The sequence below is a fragment of the Zalophus californianus genome, chromosome 1, assembly GCF_009762305.2.
Source record: "Zalophus californianus isolate mZalCal1 chromosome 1, mZalCal1.pri.v2, whole genome shotgun sequence".
Taxonomy (NCBI): Eukaryota; Metazoa; Chordata; class Mammalia; order Carnivora; family Otariidae; genus Zalophus; species Zalophus californianus.
This window is the reverse complement of record NC_045595.1, coordinates 41,362,979-41,380,152: the sequence shown is the minus strand read 5'-3', so window position 1 is coordinate 41,380,152 and position 17,174 is coordinate 41,362,979. Positions and strand designations below refer to the sequence as shown.

The 17,174-nt window shown below is 41.7% G+C and overlaps 1 protein-coding gene across 4 annotated transcripts in view; it reads left to right on the top strand.

The window, feature by feature from the left end:
- The first annotated feature begins 4,246 nt into the window (after positions 1-4,246).
- CNTN3 (contactin 3) overlaps positions 4,247-17,174 on the top strand; it is a 333,748-nt gene continuing 320,820 nt past the window's right edge. For all 4 annotated transcript variants that reach the window (XM_027585016.1, XM_027585017.2, XM_027585018.2 and 1 more), the window contains exon 1: positions 4,247-4,352. The gene's annotated coding sequence lies outside the window, so the exon portion shown is untranslated. The remainder of the gene's footprint in view (positions 4,353-17,174) is intronic.

The following is a 17,174-nucleotide window of genomic DNA, read 5'->3' as shown; positions in this document are numbered from 1 at the left end:
CCCGATAGCGGGTATTATTAAAGTTTTAGAAATGCTGGACTAGATGGGAAACAAAATCCACTTTAACCTACAGGGATGTACTGAGGGCAGAATCTGGCATTAAACCCCTGGATTCAGAGCCAAGTCCTGCTACTTATACCTCGTGTAATCTTTGAAGGGAGAGCTTCCAAATATATGGCTTCACTTTTCCGTCCTAGTGCCTTCCTCTGTAAAAAGGTGGTGAAACAGGAGGCACCTCATGGGGTTGTTGTGAGGGTTGCAAAGTACTGCATACACGCAATTAATACAGTGCTGGGCACACCAGAAGCTCTTTTAATCATTACAGATTTATGATACACCTATCATGTGTATGTCAGGTACGTGCCGGGGTCTGTGAATGCAGCAGTAAACAAAACAAAGTCCCTACTTTCATGAAGCTTTCATTCTAGTGAGGGATTCTGGCAATACAAAACAAATGTAAAAAAAAAATGTCACATAGGGATATGTTCTGTGAAGGAGAGAGAATGACAGCAGAGCCACTGTAGACAGGAAGTTCGGCAAACTTCTTCAGCGGAGAAAACAAATGAGTAGGCACCTGAATTCGTTATATTTGATTAGTATTCAGAGCTAAGTCCCAGGCACAGTGCTAAGCATTTTATATGCATTCAAGTTTCCAGAATCCCTCAGTTTGACCCTCTCACCAGAAAAGTGGAGAACTTGCTTGAATAAGGATATTCACTAGACAATCAGATATTTAAGGTGAATGTTTCATGAAAAGATTTATGACTATATTATCCAGTTATTGTAGCCATCTTATTTTTTACTCCAGCTTGGATTCTGACAATGTATTATTACTTTGTAGTTTGACCCAAAGAACCCGCAGAAGCACCCCCCTCCCAGCACTAGAGATGACAGTTCTGTATACTCAGCAATATGACCTTTACAACTAGATATAATCTAGAACTTTGGAATGGTAACATGGCAATGTCCATAGGACCTCTCTTTCCACCTATGGAAACCAAAAGACTCCACACTTCTTTTTACAGAAATAGGTAAGTTTTATAGTAACTTGGCTACATCCCAATTTATACTTTTACCTAAGAATGTCAGGCAGTGGGTTTAGCAGATATTTTCCTTCATTTCCTTTTGCTACACAATAAACAGGCAAACAAATAAGTGTTATGTGGTGTCAGTGGCATGAAATAGCTTCTATATTCCAACACAGATGGGGTATATTAATAATGGGAAGATGATCTCACACTTTAAAGTGCTTTGAAATAAAAGGTGCCATAGAAAAAGGAAGTTATTATTCTTAGTTATAATACCCTAAAAAAAGGATTTGCCATCTAAATGGCTGCTGAAACTTAACTGCAAAATTGCTTATAATGCTACAATCAGTTGAGGCCAAATTCAATAAAAACTCCATCCGGCATTCACACTGAGAAGACCCACATGTGCCTTTAATTTTTTTTTTTAATTTCCTGGGCTTCCGGCCCAGAAATTGGATGGGAATTTTATTTAAACCTGCTCTTGTGTATCAACTTTTGGTAAATATCAGGTTTTCAGTTGACTCACATTATGTTTTACATTTTGAGCAGAGGGAGGAAATAAAATGATGCATATGTCTCTAAATACATATATTTATACACCTCTTACCTGTTCTGCTTATGAAACTCTGGTTCACACTAAATGTTCATCATCACTCCTACAAATTTAAGACGCCCCTCCCCCACCTTCTGCCATAACCATAGATTAGAAAGTCTATTAAATCCCTTTCCAGTACTAATGGGTTTTCACCAGCACAGGCAATGTAATCTGAGTTTGGAAATGACTAAGTATTTGGAGAGGGTGGTGGGGGGTTCAGGTTTAGATTTTTCTCGAAAGTAGGAAGCTTCTTTCTTGTCTTCCCCCTGGCATTTTGCTGCCTGGGGCCAGCTTTCCCTCCTTGATGAAAATGCTCTTTCCTTTCCCACTAGACGGGGTATATATGTATGTGTTAGAAGGGAAATGCATTATGAGACATCAACTTGAAAATATTAAGAGAAGAAGCACTTCTTTTGATGGATGTGGGCATGGCAGTAATTACACCTGCTAGGTGCCAGGCATGAGCATAATTTGCATGTAAAATTTTCTCAGTTCCTTCCAGAATACACCAGTTCTACTCAATAAAACATTTTGTCACACTCAGGGGGTTTGCCAACATGTTCCCAGATTGCAAGCAAAAAGATTATTTACAGTAACCAATAACAACTGAAAAGGCCATAAACAACCTTTCCATACCTGTTCTATTTTTTTTTCTTTTCCTAAGCAGAGAGGCTTTAAGGAGCCCAAATTTACTGCAATTTAATTCTGATGGGGAAAAGCACATTATTTTATTGATAGTAGCATGTTCCATCTATCCTTGCCTCCCCCCCTTTTCAAACATAAATAAAGCCAGCCTTTATTGTTGGTGGTGGTGGTAATCCAGCTATTACTCTTAAAGGGAAGAAAGGTTTCCTGCTAAAGGCAGAGACTGGACAAAAGTGACCAACATCAGAGAAAGTTACCCAGTGCATCCCAGGTCCCTGCTGTGTGCTCATGGGGAGAGACAGCATCACTGCTCAAGTAGTTCTGGGGCTACCTCTGCTTTGCTCAAGGCTTTGACACAGTTCCTTCCTACCAGCCAGAATGGCAGGAGCACTGCCATGGCACCTTCAGGAACTGGGCTCTGCGTCTTGTCTTTTAAACCTGCTTACTAAGATTTTTCTCAACAATTCAAATGCTATATTTGAATTGCAGGGGACTAGGGAGGGGTCCTTATTTTGGGGGGAAATGAGCAAGAATGAGAAAGAGCAGTCAAAATAGCTGTTTCCCTTAAACCCCCTCTCAGGTCTCCTCCCAGGGTGCTGCCCTTGATGATGAATTTTGTCCCTGACAGGAGGAATCACAGGGAGAAAAGAGGAGATAGGGCTGTGAACTTATTGAACCTAATTAAACAAACATGACTGGATTTTTGGTTTTACCATAAAGGGAAAGTAAACTTATGGTAACCTCTTAAAACGATGTCAAAGAATTATAAGATTCAGCCCCAATTACAGTCTTAACAAGGAGTATTGTTAACAGTATCTTAGGACATCCTTCTAGAAACTGTGAATGCATAAATATGCATATATAGACGTGCATATAAGCACAAAAACTGTAAATATCTTTCCTGAACTAACTTTTCCCCTAACAATACTTCCTGAAGGTCATTTCATGCCACTGGTAATAAATGTACCTCCCTCTCTATAGGTGCTGCATTATAGCCCAATGCATTCCACTATAGTTTAATTAGACACGCTCTTAATGATGTACAGGTAGGTTGTTTCCAATTGTTTTTCAACTACGTGTAAAGCTGACTGAACAACCTTTGCACAGGTACTGGAAGTAAGTCCAGCCTAGCTGTTCAAAGCAAGGGCTTACAACAGGCTTTCACTCAACGTCCAGGTTCTCCAACCAACCACTGCCTGCATGTACATAAGCAAATAAAATAAGACATACCTCACAGGGTCCTTGTCAGAATACGATTGTGATTATTCTTATAACTGACTCATTGAGGCCTTAGGCAAATTAATTTCCTCATCATTAAGTCAAGGAATAATTATAGATTCAGGGTTGCTCTGGGGACGCCATGAACTAATTCCCTTAAATTGCGCAGTCCACTACCTGGTACATAGCGAACGTTTAATAATTATCCGCAAAGAAACTGACAATCTTTGCGCACTTGTGGGAGCGCAGCTGCAGGAGGCTTTCCTTTAAGTGGAATTCCTACCTTTAACCCCGTGCTCCCCGGACCCCAGCTGTGCGCACACGAGGCCACCAAGCGGTGACACGCTGACCGCCGCCCCATCCCGCACCGCCGCCCAAGGCCCTGCGGAGGCCGGACACACGTGGGCGCACGCGGCAGAGCGCAGGGCGGCGCGGACTCCCAGCCGGCGCGGAGGCGCTGGGGGCGCAGCCGGCGCGAAGCGCGGGACCCCGTTGGTTGCTCCGCTGCGCTCCCCGCCCCTGTCTCCCGCCCCTTCTCCCCTCCCTCCAGTGCCCGCGCCCGAGTTGGAGCCGGAGCCTGGGCGGCGGAGGCGCAGGAAGCGCTCGCTCGGCGCCGGCAGCAGCTACAGCAGCCTGGCGCGCGGCGGCGGTGGCGGTGGCGGCGGTGGTGGCGGCGGTGGCGGCGGCGGCGGCGGCGGCGGCGCGGGGCAGGCGGGCGGGCGCCGCGGGCTCCGCCGGGAACGGCGCAGACCGGAGCGCTGCGGCGGCGGCTCGCGCGGGCGCGCACGGCGGCCCCCAAGGCGCCGGAGAACCGCGGCCGGCGGGCGGGCAGGCAGAGCGGGCGCCTTGTGAGCTGCAGGGACCAGGTAAGTGAGGGGTGCCCGGCTCTTCCCGCCGGCCCGGGGCACCGCGATGAGCCACCTGCCCGGGCAAACTTTACGCACTGGCTTCGAGGCTCCTAGCCCTAAAGTTTGTTTGCGGAGATGTGCACCCGACGGGCCGAGAGTAAAAGATGCGTCTCGCAACAGATTTGCTTTGGGGAGATATTTTTCCTTCTTGGGCGGGGATTGGTTTCCAGACTGGGAAGACTTTGCATCCCCACCTCCAGCGTGGAGAAACGCGAGGTGGGTCCCTCTGGCTAGCCCTTAGCGCAGCGGATCTGGCTAGTGAAGTTGGAAAAAAGAAAGAAAGAAAGAAAGTTGTGAACCGCAGGAGTGCTGAAGATGAATCCTAGGTTCATAGTGCAGGGGGCGGGGGGGGGGGGATTGTGATAGCTTTTTTCCAGAAACCCCTCCCTGGTCCCTAGCTCCGAGGAAACCAGGGCGGAGGATTCTCCGATTAGGGATCAAGTTTTCCAAGCTGCATTCTCTTCTCTTTCCACTTTCAAATCTGCAACCTTGGACAGGATCTTCTGCTGCGATTATTTGCCAGGTTTTCTCTGGAATGGGCTATAGTCCAGGTTTCTTGAGCTCGGACCTGGTCTTGGCTGCTTTTCCCTTTTCTAAGGAGACCCACAAAGCTAACCAAGCAGGTAACAGAATATCAGGAACGGAAAACCAGGAAGTGCCAACTGGGTACCCCAAGTCACAGCACAATTAGAAATTTTTTCTGGTTGATTGAAATGAACGGAAGGTTTATGGGCTGTGCTTGTGCAAAGCCCCGCTCGACTCGCCAATCCGTGTGTCCTCTGTATTGCATTTGCTTATTGATTTACAACAAGGAGATGTGCCCAGAGGAATGATTTAATAATAAACAATACCCGCTATGGTGAAGAGAGTCAATCTCTGGTTTGAGCCAAAGAGAGGGGGACAGACAGCTATGGGAAAGGGGTGGCCAATTTGTTCACCTCAAACCATGATGTGGGGAAACAGCTAGATAGAGAAAGCAGCACGGAGAGAGGGGAGATGTGTGATGTTTAGGAGGGAGGTCAGAAACCCCAGCTCATATGGTGAGTAGGTAAATCCAGAAATTTAAAAATGATTATGCAAGAATATTTGTTTTTTTTTAAAGTAGGAGGCCTCTACGAGCTGTGGTTTCTGTTTACCCCCACAGAGATGAGTATCACACTAGCTGAAAAAGAATCCTGATCTGTAAATAGATTAAAAACAGGAATTAATCAGAACAATGAGTCAGAGCCCTTCAGTGATTGAAAAGGAGTAATTTACCTTTGAAAGAGCTATTATGTCTCAATACCAAAGTCAAATGTGTTACTTTTCCTTTGCTAGTTGTGTTTACTAACAGTAACATGACTTTGGCTGCAATAACCTGGCATCTCAGGTTGTGGTTTTAACCCGTTGTGGGGTGTGATACGAGGAAGGAGGTTGTCTGTAGGTTACCACTCGTACCCATTTGAGCAACATTTACAAAAATTCCTCATATGTACCAATCACTGGCTGCAATGGGACAGGTTCCTGTAAATGTCGTTCATAGAAGACATCTGATAGGGTTCAGCCTTGCTAATGGAAATATGTTTGCTTGCAAATTATAAAAATAGTGGGTTCAGGCGTTAATGGTCTTTGAATGCTTGCTTGAAGTCAGTTGAGAGTCCAACATATAGTTTGAGGACCCTCCAAAGGGACAGTATCCACCAAGGAAATAGAGCAAATTGCTACACATTTTTATTTAGGGTAAATGGTGAGGCGGATGCATATGTGTGGCCCTCCTGTCTGAAGGTGGGATAACAGACCTGGAGTGGTTAATTGATTTGCAGGGTAATAGATTCAGGCAGTGGCTGCCTCAGACAATAACATTCAGCCCCACATTCTGGGCACTGTCTGTACATCAGTAATGTTAGCCTGAAGACATGAAGGCATTAAGTCCGTTCTCCAGAACTCTAACTTTTAAGCATCCTTCACAGCCCAACCAGATAGCCCAGTTGTTCCCTAAAATGGCAGCAGAACATTTAATAGGACCAAAGTGCTGAGCAATTTCAACTGGAGCAAAGATTAGCTCTAGACAGCAAGCTGTAGCCTTTCCATTGTTGATTTACGTTCAGTTTTATCACTGTCACATTTCAAACGTGCCTAGTTACTACAAACTAATAGCCTCTTCGCTCTGCTAGCAAAATATGTCTTTCTCTTTTATAAGTTCCTAACTCCTCACACATTCAGCACACATCTAGTTTTGTTTTTACTGCATAATTTAAGTGTACAACTTGAAGTTCTCATTAACTCTTGATATGTTTTGTGCTGAAATGGTATATAGCTATAATTGCCCCTTTAAAACTGCCAGGTCTATATATCACTATGTTGTGCATGGTGCTGGTTCAGTGTTCTGTGTTTTCCAATCATCAGTTAGTAAGGTGTTAGCAGAAAAAATAATGTTGACTCTGTACACCGGGAGATACTCCGATGGCAGGAGGATTAACTGATGCTGTGCATGTTTGCTTGCCATCTCTGATTCATTCACCACCACTGGTTCACTTTTAAGCTTTTTATCTTAGGGAAGTTTGTCTCTTTGAAGGTGAGCATTTCGGAGGTGTCCCGATGGTTTTAAAATGTATTTATTAGTTATTTAATGCTGGTAGGCTATGTCCTTTCTTCGGCTTGATACTACTGCCTTAGATACTATTCTTTTTGCAAAGATGCTTCGCAATAATAGAGTGTTGGGCTGGCCACAGAATAGTTGAAGACAGAACATTTTTTTGAAATTAAGGGATAACAGATAGCAGTCTCAGATCTAATTTGTGTAAAAAATTTCAGGAACAAAACTATGCGAAGCGGTTTTTTGGTTTGCACCACCACCTCCCCCCCCCCATTTATCTACTAGATATAGTGGGGCATTTTTTTTTTAATTTTATGTTACTATGTTATATTAATCACCATACATTACATCATTAGTTTTTGATGTAGTGTTCCATGTTGTTTGCGTATAACACCCAGCGCTCCATTCAATACATGCTCTCTTTAATACTAGTGGGGACATTTCTTTTGAAAATTTGCTGCAAGAGAAATCCACTCTGTAGTTGAAACTTTGTATGCCAAGTTTCAATCCATAGTACATTTTTATTTCTCCCCTTTTTATGTACATGTTATAAACAAGAAATAGGAGTTTGTAATAGAAGTGCTGGCAGAACTTTATAGCATCTCAAACAGCTCTGCTACTTGGAATGTAAATATTTGTAGAATCTTTACTGTGCAAGAAGCTGCCTTGCAAAAAGTTAGAAAAAATGACTTTTATTAAGTAGGATAAAATAGTTCAGAAAGTATGCGTATTGCTTATTGCAGACATATTGTCATTCTAAGTAATAGATTATATATGTTACAGCAATTCCATAGCGCTCTTTTAGGTGCCTTTATAACTCAGATTGTAAATTTCCTGTGTTCTGAAACAGGAGAACAAATTTGTCCCATTTGTTTTTCCTAGTTGCTTGACTCTGATCAAAAACCACTTTGATTATATTGCTGATACATGAGCCTGTCCCTGTACTGTCTTTGGGACAAAGAATTCTTGGGACCATTTCAATACTTCAAATACTCTTATTCTAGGGAACTAGTACCACTCAGATCTGTTGTGTGTTTTGGTTCTAATATTTCTCAAATTTGTCCACTTCTCTCCATCTCCACTCACATTGTCCTATTCCAAGTCACGGTCTTCTCCTGGGGGATAACTAACTACACTGGTTTCTCTGCCTCCTTTCTTGCTTCCTCCCCCAAGTCATTCTCTGCACTGCGGTCAGGGCAGTTCTTTTTTTTAAATGTAAGTTAAATTAATACTCCTCTCCTCAAAGCACTTAAATGATTTTCTGTTGCATTTGGAACTCTTAAATATCTACGAAGCCATGTAGGATTTAAACGCTACCTGTCCCTCCAACATCATCTCATGCCATGCTTTTGGGAACACAAACTTCATAGGCTTTTATTCATTGTCTGCAGTTTTGTTGACCTCTTTCTGACCTTAGGGTCTATTTTATCCCTTTGCCTAGTAGTCCACGTTCTGACCTCTACGCCCAAACACACACACACACACACACACACACACACACACACACACACACACGTAGATTTTTGACTACTGCTCATTCCTTCGGTCACAATTTTAAATATCATTTACTAAAAGAGGGCTCTCTAATTTCCCTCCTTTTAATTGGGGTCCCTCTGCCAGTTTCTTTTCATATCCCCCAAAGCACTTATCATAATTTGGAACTATTTCCTTATCTGATTCCTTGTTTACTATTCCGTAAGCATCTTATAAGCAGTAACCACATCTGTTTTACTCGCAATTGCAAAGCAGCTCCTATCATAGTATCTGGCTCACAGTGGAGTTTGATAAATGCACGAGAGCTTTGCTTTCGGAGGGTGCTGAGTTCACAGCATGTGGCTGGAGTACCCCCATGACCAGAGGTCCTGTCAGTAATGCTCATATTCAGCAGAGGTCTGCAGCTGACTTTTCACAGTGTTCTTTCTGTCACCTCGACCATCATCTCTTCGATCTCTTGGGTATCTGCTACTTTAAAGCCATTGTGTCAAAATGGGATTCATCATTTTTCCTCCCAAGCTGGTTTAAGCTCGAGGTGATCTCTTCTTTCATTTATTCTCATTGTGGTCCTCAAGGCACGTGGCATCAGGAGGCTCGGCACCATCCTCTTCTTTTGTCCCTGCATCCAGTCAACTGATTAAAAATACAAGAACATTCATTTGTGTGATTATGCACCAGCCCGGGTTTCAAGCATTTTACACCCTTTATACGTCTTACCTAAATGCAGCAGATTCAGAAACCGTCTTCCGCCCCACTGCCTTTCGTACTCCAGTCTTTCTGACACATGCTGCAGTATTCATCCAGGAGCCAGAAACCTCGTATCATTGGACATCCGTTGCCTGGAGAAAAAATGCCGCTGGTGCAGCCTGTCTGCGTGAGACTTCTTCCCTTTATTTCTTACCCATACTGGAAGTTCCAATTTATAGGAGCTTTTTAAAACTTTCTGGAAGACTCAAGATGACACTTTGGCTTCAAGGTTCCTGCACCCATGGCTTCCACTCCAAGCTCCTCATTCACATCTCAACTCATATCCACCCTCAATTCACTGTTATTTGTGCCAGGAAAGCTCTTTAATTCTAATCCTACCATTTGTCTGGGTGATACCCACTGGTCTAGTCCTCTGGGAAGCCTTTAGTGTCCTCCAGACTAGGTTTGAGCTCCATACTTTCTGCTCTCAACGGTGTTGTAAAAATTTTTCTTTAGAGGGAGAATGGATTAGAATTTAATTGATATTGTGCAGTTGTTTAATATCTGTCTTTCCTAATAGTCTGTGGGTGGAATGGCACAGCATATTGGGAGTTTGGTGAGTATTTGCGTAATGAAAGGAGATTGATCTGATCTGTTTCATTCACATGCAGTTCTACGATAGTTACATTAGGGCTTCTTTTTATTGGACTTAAAATTTTTGAGTGTAAAATTTGAAGATATTGTATTTTGCACAGTTTCTGGGTGTCAACTCATTAATTGACAACAGATGGATATCTTGATATGGTCGGAATTTAGAAAATTCTGTGACAGACATATGCCCTAGAGGGGGCAGAAGTACTTAGGTAGTCAGTACTTACGGCTGGTCCTTGATGTAAGTGGCTTATTTTAGTTTGTGAAGGAATTTGGAATTTAATTTGGAATTTGCAAAATCCGTTTATTTATTAGAATAAAACACTGAATATGAAAGAAACAACTAAGTGCTTCACAAAAAATCAAAAGATCATCTTCCTAAACAATAAATAGCTACATAGTTATAAACAGGGTGGGGGATGCCTTGTGGGCATTAAACAGTCTCACCAATCATCCTTTGATAGAAAGCCCCCATTATACCTCAGAAAATATCCCATTTCCTTTTCACTGCTTCCCAATTTATGATCTTTTAGAAACATTAACTGTTCTGTCGAAATAACAGAAATTCCTTAGTCCTTATAGGACTTTATGAGTTATTTGTGGGGATGAGAACTGGTAACTTACATTTTTAAACTTTTTATTTTATTTGTTTATTTTTTTAAAGTTTTTTTTAAGATTTTATTTATTTGAGAGAGAGAGAGCAAAGCTGGAGAGGGAACATGAGTGGGGGGGGAGAGGCAAAAGGAGAGGGAATAGCATTAGCAGGGAGCCCAACTCCTGGCTCAATGGGGGGCTTGATGTGGGGCTCCATCCCAGGACCCTGGAATCATGACCTGAACTGAAGGCAAACACTTAACTGACTGAGCCACCCAGGTGCCCCATTTTTTAAAGATTATTTATTTGAGAGAGAGAGAGCACATGCATGAGCAGGGAGGAGGGGAAGAGAGAGAGGGAGAAGCAGACTCCCGGCTGAGCGGGGAGTCCAACTCAGGGCTCCATCTCAGGACCACAGGATCAGGAGCCGAGCCGAAAGCAGATGCTTAACGTACTGAGCCACCCAGTTGCCCCTAAATTTTTTAATTTGAAGTGATTACACTCATAGGAAGTTGCAAACATAGCACAAAGATGTCTGTATATCCTTCACTCAGCTTCCTCCCGTGGTGATACTTCATATTAGCTGTAGTGTAATATCAGAACCAGGAAATTGACATTGGTGCATTACTGTTAGCAAGACAACAGACCTTATTTATAATTATCACTATATTTTTTAAACCTGAGTACATGAGTGTGTGTATAGTTCTATGTAGTTTTATCGCATGTATAGAATCATGTATCTAGGATTTTAATTTAAAGAACAAATATCCTGATGGCTGCAATTTCCATATTAAACGTACACTGATGTAATAATTTTGTAAGTATCCTCCAGGTTTCAAATACTCTAGTTCCATAGACGTTTTCCCATGCAAATGTTTGTCTTGTTGCTCTTAAATATCATGAACTCATTCACTTTGGAATTACCTATATGTAAAAGTTGCTATGGAAACAGAAGTCTTGGCATTTTATAAAGCAGGATGTGACATTTGGGTGGTTCTCTTTGGTCATCGTTTTGGGAATCTGTGTTGACTTTCCATATTAGTTTTAAAAAGTTCTGCAGGTAAGTGTGTTTGTTTGTCAGTGTAATCAGACTTGGACAGGATTTTTATGCCACCAGGGCCAAGATCTTACTGAATAGTTCCTTGTAGTTTCTAACACTTAACAGACTCATGGTCCATTTTTGTTCTCACATAGGAATAGTCACTCTTTAAAATAACATATTGCCAAAGATGGTAATGACCCTTTCCAGGCAATTAAAATCAACCCGAACAATATAGCTAGTGATCTCATCTGATGGCTGCTACTCACTTGGGCTGGCTGCTTCTGTGAATATAAAGCAGCAGAAAAGTTGCTGATTACTAGTCGTTACCAATTCCAGTGAATATTCTGAAGGCTCTGGAATACAGATAAGGCCCATTTGTACCAAATTCGGGTGTGTGCTACAACAGACAGCACCGCTCTTACCCCTTCCCATTCCCTTTGCCTACAAAATTGTTTACATTTATATATGTTAGGCAGTTTGTCATATTTCTCTATTATTCTTAGTGAAGCTTTGCTAAGAGTTCTTTTATTTTGCTAAGAAAAACCACCAAGAACTGTGTGCATCATCAGCGGTATAATTTTGAAATTTGAAGCTTGTCGGTCAAAGATTTTTTCTCTTTCTCACTTTCTTATGCCACTAAATAACATTTTTCTCATGTGCAATGGAAAGATATACATGTTTATATTTAGTACTAATTTATTGGATTATTTCACCAATATTAAACAAGAATTACCCTGGTGGAATTGATTCTGTGGCACTTAGTGGCAGTATTAGTTTTTAAAAAGAACAGAAGGGTCTCAATATATGGGCTTTGTTTTATTTGACACAAACCACATGTTCTATGAAGATGCTTGTAAGTGAAGGGCATATTTCCATATAATGGGAAATTCTAGAACATAGACATTTCTCTTTTTAATCTAATAGCGCCATAATTGTCTGCTGCTGTAAATGGTTTTGCATTATGACTTGGTTGGAAATATCTTTTGTCATTTTTCTAGAAATTACTTACAGGGGATTTCTCCTGAATCTTCATTTTTTTCCTTCCATTTGATTATTAATAATCTGATTATGTCCTGTTCTTCTTCCGACGCACTTTAGCCACACACACACAGACACATACACCACCCAAGACATAGGCTGGAGTAAGGAATAGAATTAATACCAACTCATAAAATTCAGAAGCTAAGAAGTACAAATGTTTTGTAAGCATTCAGGCAGAAGAGAATACAATCAAACAAAAGGGAGGAATTTTGGATTTTATATTGGATGAATATGCCACGTGTTTTAATCCTTCCTCCTTCCTTCCCGTCTTCTCCTTCCCCTTCTTTTCCTTTTCTTGGTTTTCTTCCTTGTTTTCACTTCATAGTTTTGAATTGACTCTTCTGTACTGACCCCTAGTGGGTAAATGTTTTCAATTGTCTCTACTTGAAAAGATCACATACATTTGTTTGATCTTCAGAGAAAAATACCTTTAGAAAAAGATAAAGCACACATCAGCCCTGTGGGAGACTGCAAAGCTGGCTGCAACAGTATCTTTCTCGGCACTTTGCATGATGACTTGCTCTCCTCTTTAAGCAAGGAGTCTCTTTTCCTCCTCCTTGAATCTGGGCTGGCCTTTTGAATTTGAGCAATAAAAAGTAGCCAAAGTGGTGTTATTGTGAATTTTGAGCCTAAGCCTTAAGGCAATGGGAGCTTATGTTGTTGTTCTCTTCCTGCCTTGAAACCTCCATGTAAAGAAGTTCAGGCCTGCTCTTTAGAGATTTTGAGAGGCCACCTAAAGACAGAGCCTACAGCCGGTATGAGCTAATAGCCGGAACTGGTAGTCAGTCATGGAAGGCCTGCAGTCCCAGTTAAGCCATTGGATGATTGACTTACATGAGTGACATCAGGCAAAACTAACAAATAAACCGTCAAGCTGAACTCTCGTCAAATTCAGAATCATCAGCAAATAAATTGTGTTTAAATTATTAAGTTTTAGGGTAGCTTATGCAGCAGCAACACACGTACATGTTTTATAATTATAATTTATATGTTTTATAATTTGGGGCAGCTGAGTGGCACATTTGGTTAAGTGTCTGACTCTGCTTTGGGTCAGGTTGTGATCTCAGGGTAGTGGGATCGCAAGCCCCACATCAGGCTCTGCCCTCATTGCAGACTCTGCTGGAGATTTCTCTCTCACTCTTCCTCTGCCCTTCCCACTCACTCGTGCTCTCTCTAAAATAAATAAATAAATCTTTAAAAAAAAACACATTTAAAAAATGTAAGAAAATATTTTAAAAATGTGAGGTCTTGCCTCTTTTTGTTGTTTTATAAATGTATCAGTCAGTTTTACTTTGGTAAGAAGCCAGTGAAATTTTCAGATTTCATTGGCCTCTAAAGACAAATATTACTCACCTGCGTTACCTGAAAGCTATGGGTCAGAGGTGAAGGTACAGCTAATGTAGTATGTACTGTGGAGCTCCATCCAGGTCTACCAGTTTAGGGCTTTACATACCTACCCATGTCTCTTGGTATATCAGCTGCTGATGGTTCACAGGTTCATCCCTCACTGGGGAGCTTCCCTTTGCAGAGGGAGCTATCCCAGGCAAGATTTTGCCTCCTTTTGGCTGGTGTCTGTGCCAATGACTGGCTGATGCCTGGGCACAAAAACCTGGTCCCTTTGCCTTAATTTAGGACAGCTCTGAAGGCCATCCCAGCCGCAGAAAGCCCCTAAGACCAACTGAGGTCTCAGTTGCAATACTTTAAGTGTCAGGCTTCTCCTTTGCTGGTTCATGCTTTTTTCTTTTTTTTTTTCTTTTCTTTCTTCCTTTCTTCCTTTCTTTCTTTCTTTCTTTCTTTCTTTCTTTCTTTCTTTCTTTCTTTCTTTCTTTCCTTCCTTCCTTCCTTCCTTCCTTCCTTCCTTCCTTCCTTCCTTCCTTCCTTCCTTCCTTCCTTCCTTCCTTCTTTCTTTCAAGAGAGAAGGAGTGGGGAAGGCAGAGGGAGAGAGAGAATCTGAAGCAGGCTCCATGCTCAGCGCAGAGCTTGATGCAGGGCTCAATCTCAAAACCCTGAGACTATCACCTGAGCTGAAATCAAAAGTCGGATGCTCAGCTGACTGAGCCACCCAGGCGCCCCATGTTCATGCCTTTTTATACTTCCCCACAGCATTTTTTTGCAAGAGCATTCTTCAGTAAACCTTTGTTTCTAGGGAGCCCAGGTTAGGAAAGGCCCTGATTTGGGACACATTTTCACAGCAAAGGGCAGAAACCCAAGAGGCTTACTTGAACTATAAAGTTATATTTACAGCGTTGGCTAGGACTGGTCATAGATCAGGTTGTTTTCACATTTCATGGGCCAGAAGTCAGAGCAGGGCCAAATAAAGGAGGGAGAGGATAAGTGGGTGTTTACAAATAGTAATATAATCTACCATAATCTACCTCTCTTAGTCTTCTACACATAAAATACATTTTTAGTCATATGTACACCTGTTATACTCTACCTGTCCACAGGAACTGTACCCCTAAATCTTACCTAATTATGAAATAAGGCTGAAAGTCTAAGATTTTATTATAGTCTCTGCATCTTACAGTGGAAATACAAAAAGTTGACCCAAACTATTACTGATACATTAGAGCTTCTGCTAGGTCCTATCATATGTTGATATGCTATGGGCTTGCTTATATTTTTATGGGTCAGCTGGGAGTTGGCAGATCTTGGCTGGGCCTGGCTGGGTTTCTTTGCCTAAGCTTCAGGTCTGACTGGCTCAGATATTTATACATCTAATTCTGAGGTATAGGTTGAAGGAGAAATTCCCTGGTAGAAATTATTCTCATGCCAATTACATAGGTACAGAAGGACAAATGGAACCATACAAGATCTTGGCCACAATTGGAATATTGTCACTTAATGCTGTATTCTGTTGGCTGTAATGAGAACATGGCCAAACTCAAAGTCAAGGGTGGGGAGCTATCCTCTACCCCTTAATGGCAGGAATTGCAAAGTCGCATGGCCAAGGGCATAGATACAGGAAGGGTGAAGAATTTGGGCCAATAATGCAATCTGCCATACCACTAAACCTCATAATCCATTAAGCATTGTAAATGCCCTCTAGATTTTAGTTCCATTTCAATTAAAAACAGGAAATGTGAAATGTCACTTTATTGCCTATGAATGAATTATAACTCTCTAATTGCTGCCTAAGTGAAGGAGTCCTCTGTGAAGCTCAGGATTATACAGAGTTGGAAAATATAATGAAAGCTCTCAGAGAATGTACAGTCCAATTGGAAGAACTCCTATGCATTTGGAAATCCAGTGAAAAATACAGGAAGTTTTGCCTAGTGGTAAAGTGTATTCTTTCGCTTCTTAATCCAGGCAAACTGTCTGCCACTTAATAGTTGGTGATGTTGGGCACATTAATTGATTCTCCTAAGCCTCACTTTCTTCATCTGTAAAGTTGGAATATTGGTCCTGTATAAATTTGTCATAATAAATATGCAACGTAAGGTCGGGACCTTAAAAAAAATGAACAGTTTTCCTGCCTGTTGCTTATATATATTTTATATATATTTATAGAATAATGGAGGTATAGTGTATGCCAAAGGACAGGAGAGCTGGGAAGAATGAAAGGAAACTGGTAGAACTGTCCAGGAGAATGATTAGGAAAGGCTTCATTCATATGCATCGAGGATGAGCTGAATCCTTAAGGTATGAAGGGCCAGAAGTCAGAGCTCAGTCTGTTCGCTTAGTAAAAGTTGGGCTGGCAGGTTTTTGAACCACTGAGTCATTTCCATGCTTGTAGCTGAGAGTGTGTTTTAAGGGGATACTTGATGAGCCTTAAGTTGTGGCATGGAAGACTCTGATTTGGGCAGAGTGTAGGATACTATTAGGGCATAGAGGCAGATCTGATGCCATGCCCTGTTGTGAATCTAAAGTAATAAGATACTGGGGAGAGGATGGGTCTAGGGAAAAATCTGTCTAAAGAGCTTTTATGTTTTGCCCAAACATTCTTATAAAGCATAGCATCTTAGAATACATTTTGCCAATGAGGCCAAAAAGTTTCATAGAATGCCTCAGGTCAAACACAGGTTAATGACCTAAGCAGAAATGGAATCCATATTTCTCGTGTCTGCAAGTAGTGCATTTTTCACTCTGGAACAGCCTCCACTTATAAGAAGAATTTATATAACTGGAAATGGGAACTCTTGCCCTGTCCTCCATGATGATTGTGAGTGAACTCTTTTACTCTTCTCAGACCCCAAGTGGACTCACTTTTCTCTCTCTATGTGGGATCTCATCTCTATGACTGAAATTGAGTTCACTTCTCGGGACCTCTTTCAGCTTCCCCATTAGCTTAACCCTCCCCCGTCCCTTATTTCCGAAGCTGGCCCTCCTCAGTTCTTTAGGTCGTGGAGTCTTTGGTTGGCTCGTTTTCCTTCTCCCTCATGTACATCATTCATTTTTTTTTTCTTTCTCTTTTGCTCTTTACTATAAAAGAGGAACACAGAAACTAACAAAAACTATCTACCATAGGTGCTTTCCTTACCATTGCCCCACATTAATACCCGAATCGTCCTAAGGCTTTTCTTTACTAATGTTGAAATCATACACATCTTTTTTAAAGTTCAGCGTAACCTTTCTCTTTTGTCTCTCTTTAGCTCTAGTTAGCTTTATCCAAAGATCTAAACCTATTTATCTCATTGTTTGATTTATTGCTGTTCACAGACTTGAGAATCATTCACCCTTCCCTGGGGAAGGGTGA